Source organism: Danio rerio, chromosome 7 (genome assembly GCF_049306965.1).
Source record: "Danio rerio strain Tuebingen ecotype United States chromosome 7, GRCz12tu, whole genome shotgun sequence".
Classification (NCBI taxonomy): domain Eukaryota; kingdom Metazoa; phylum Chordata; class Actinopteri; order Cypriniformes; family Danionidae; genus Danio; species Danio rerio.
In genome coordinates this window covers 60,765,361-60,769,509 of record NC_133182.1, presented here as the reverse complement: position 1 = coordinate 60,769,509, position 4,149 = coordinate 60,765,361, and the positions used below count along the sequence as shown (strand labels likewise).

General features: G+C 33.0%; 1 long non-coding RNA gene across 1 annotated transcript; it reads left to right on the top strand.

Annotated features, from left to right (window-relative positions):
- Nucleotides 1–1,155: 1,155 nt before the first annotated feature.
- On the top strand, nt 1,156–3,899 carry LOC141375158 (uncharacterized). The gene is made up of 3 exons (XR_012382762.1): nt 1,156–1,444; nt 1,576–1,681; nt 2,035–3,899. It is a non-coding gene; the product is annotated as an uncharacterized lncRNA (long non-coding RNA).
- The last annotated feature ends 250 nt before the right edge of the window (nt 3,900–4,149 follow it).

Below are 4,149 nucleotides of genomic sequence, written 5' to 3'. Positions count from 1 at the left end.
TTTATCACTTTCTGAATTGGACGTTGAAAATGAGCTTATCTCAGCCAGCAGAGAGGTCAAATCACAGTAATGCAAACTCAGTCAGAGACATATATTTTCACTTGCAACTTGCTTTAACATGTTTAACAGTGCATGAAATGTTGTCTAAAACAAAAAAGAATGATGCATTTTATGGCTGGATCTGGTTTTATTACATTCTGAATTGGACGTTGAAAATGAGCTTATCTCAGCCAGCAGAGAGGTCAAATCACAGTAATGCAAACTCAGTCAGGGACATATGTTTTCTCTTGCAACTTGCTTTAACATGTTTAACAGTGCATGAAATGTTGTCTAAAACAAAAAAGAATGATGCATTTTATAGCTGGATCTGGTTTTATTACATTCTGAATTGGACGTTGAAAATGAGCTTATCTCAGCCAGCAGAGAGGTCAAATCACAGTAATGCAAACTCAGTCAGAGACATAGATTTTCACTTGCAACTTGCTTTAACATGTTTAACAGTGCATGAAATGTTGTCTAAAACAAAAAAGAATGATGCATTTTATAGCTGGATCTGGTTTTATTACATTCTGAATTGGACGTTGAAAATGAGCTTATCTCAGCCAGCAGAGAGGTCAAATCACAGTAATGCAAACTCAGTCAGAGACATAGATTTTCACTTGCAACTTGCTTTAACATGTTTAACAGTGCAGGAAATGTTGTCTAAAACAAAAAAGAATGATCCATTTTATGGCTGGATCTGGTTTTATCACTTTCTGAATTGGACGTTGAAAATGAGCTTATCTCAGCCAGCAGAGAGGTCAAATCACAGTAATGCAAACTCAGTCAGAGACATAGATTTTCACTTGCAACTTGCTTTAACATGTTTAACAGTGCATGAAATGTTGTCTAAAACAAAAAAGAATGATGCATTTTATGGCTGGATCTGGTTTTATTACATTCTGAATTGGACGTTGAAAATGAGCTTATCTCAGCCAGCAGAGAGGTCAAATCACAGTAATGCAAACTCAGTCAGAGACATAGATTTTCACTTGCAACTTGCTTTAACATGTTTAACAGTGCATGAAATGTTGTCTAAAACAAAAAAGAATGATGCATTTTATAGCTGGGTCTGGTTTTATTACATTCTAAATTGGACGTTGAAAATGAGTGTAACCCAGGTTACTAGTGGGTAGTATACAGCAATAGAGCAAATAGAAATATAAGGAAAAAACATTGGCAGAATACTCGATTAAATAATATACATTAAAATTATTTACTTATATAAATAATTTATAATAGAGTATTATACAGCATTCAAGGGAATAGTGCTTTAGAATGACATCATCGTGCCTTACACTATAGCAGCAGATCAGCTTTCCAAACAATAACAAATCTCGCTTGTCTGTTAGCTTGTGTTTACCGTTGCTATGGTGATTCAGGGTTCGCAAGGGAAAGCAGAGATGTAAGTTGTTATATTAATAACAGTAATATAACTATTAGATTTACATCTTTTAATGTTTAATGCGTATTAACTGTGAAAATTGACCATTAATAAGATGCTGACATGATTTCAATCATATATTTTTAATGAAGGATTGAGAGAAAAAAGACAAGATTTGTCTCTGAGAGTGAAATCTGCACACGAGTGCCACCTGGAGTTTTCTTGTTTGTTTCGTTTTGATTTTGAATGATTTCCTTGGTGAGTTCGTGTTTTTATTATTTATTATTGTTTTCATTATAACATGATTTAAACTAGTGTCGAAAAATGTTTCATTAATTAACCATTTGTTTGGTCTAGTAAAAACAAAGTATTATACAGAGTATTATACAAGTGATTGTGTAAAGTTTAAGTGAGAGAGTTTAAGTAAAATGCTGTCATTTGTAAAAAGAAAATGCCAAATAGGAGAGAGAAATAGGAGTAAACACAGAAATTCAGCAGAGAGAAGCATATACATGGTTATTTACTGTTGCTGTTTATTTAGAAATGTGTTTATCTGAGATAATGCATACACTGTAAAATGCTAATGGTTTCTTTGGCCTTGTGTTTTCAAGGCCAGGTTTTTTTTTTTTTCTTTTCCTTGGTTTTGTTCGTTTGTGCATCTTCTTCTGATTTTTCATCGGTGAGATGTTCTATTGACGTCAGTTGCTGGATGTGATCTGCTCTGGATTCGAATTAATTGAAGTTTGAACTCTTTTCTGGATTTGGATTGTCTCAACTTCCATCGGCGTGTCTAATTGTGGAGTTGGACTGGCGAGCCTCCCATTGAGTGGATTCTTTGGATACACCTGTTGAAAAGATACAAAGTAAAACCTATTCAGCGTCATGGTAGGAGTGTAAATTTACAACACACTCACAAGTGCAACATCCTGGATCTCTGGAACTGAATTTGCAACCTAGTTGTTTTGCAAAAGAATCTTTTTGAAAGTTTATCACCTTTACTGGACTTTTGGAACATTTTGAAATGTTTTAAGTGAATGTTTTATTTTCATTTTTATTTTATTTGTACATTGTTCCTTTAGAGTGTTCATTCGTTGCAATTTTTGAATCTTTATAGAGAGAGGTTAACTGGTTTAAGAAGGGAAATGTTGATTATATGTTAAATAATAATACAATTTTAATATTGTATTATTAACTTACACTTGCAAACCTTTAATATAGTACTGTTATTAGCATATTAATATTATATTATTGTTATGATAGTAACCAAAATATAATATTAGCCTTAACAATAGAAAAAACAGAAAAATAACAATATTAACTTACCTTATTAGTGATATAGCCTGTGAAGAAAGAGAAGTGTTATTAGAGAGTGTAAATAAGATTGAGGTCATAAGATACGTGTGAAAAAAAACCTAGAATTTGTTTTATTTATTTTTATTTTTATTTTTTTTTATATTTCTGTGAACATTTTACAATACAATCTTTTATTATTCTTACCTCTGTGTCCGAGTCCTTCACTGTTGTTGTATCTTCTCTCTCTTTGGAGGAATTTAGACTTCTGAGCATCTGGTCCATTGATTAAAAGCTTATAATACATTTGTGTATCAAGGGTTACATGAGCTTATCTCAGCCAGCAGAGAGGTCAAATCACAGTAATGCAAACTCAGTCAGAGACATATATTTTCACTTGCAACTTGCTTTAACATGTTTAACAGTGCATGAAATGTTGTCTAAAACAAAAAAGAATGATGCATTTTATAGCTGGATCTGGTTTTATTACATTCTAAATTGGACGTTGAAAATGAGCTTATCTCAGCCAGCAGAGAGGTCAAATCACAGTAATGCAAACTCAGTCAGAGACATAGATTTTTTCTTGCAACTTGCTTTAACATGTTTAACAGTGCATGAAATGTTGTCTAAAACAAAAAAGAATGATGCATTTTATAGCTGGATCTGGTTTTATTACATTCTGAATTGGACGTTGAAAATGAGCTTATCTCAGCCAGCAGAGAGGTCAAATCACAGTAATGCAAACTCAGTCAGAGACATAGATTTTCACTTGCAACTTGCTTTAACATGTTTAACAGTGCATGAAATGTTGTCTAAAACAAAAAAGAATGATCCATGTTATGGCTGGATCTGTTTTTATCATTTTCTGAAATGGACGTTGAAAATGAGCTTATCTCAGCCAGCAGAGAGGTCAAATCACAGTAATGCAAACTCAGTCAGGGACATAGATTTTCTCTTGCAACTTGCTTTAACATGTTTAACAGTGCATTAAATGTTGTCTAAAACAAAAAAGAATGATGCATTTTATAGCTGGATCTGGTTTTATTACATTCTGAATTGGACGTTGAAAATGAGCTTATCTCAGCCAGCAGAGAGGTCAAATCACAGTAATGCAAACTCAGTCAGAGACATAGATTTTCACTTGCAACTTGCTTTAACATGTTTAACAGTGCATTAAATGTTGTCTAAAACAAAAAAGAATGATGCATTTTATAGCTGGATCTGGTTTTATTACATTCTAAATTGGACGTTGAAAATGAGCTTATCTCAGCCAGCAGAGAGGTCAAATCACAGTAATGCAAACTCAGTCAGAGACATAGATTTTCACTTGCAACTTGCTTTAACATGTTTAACAGTGCATGAAATGTTGTCTAAAACAAAAAAGAATGATGCATTTTATGGCTGGATCTGGTTTTATTACATTCTGAATTGGACGT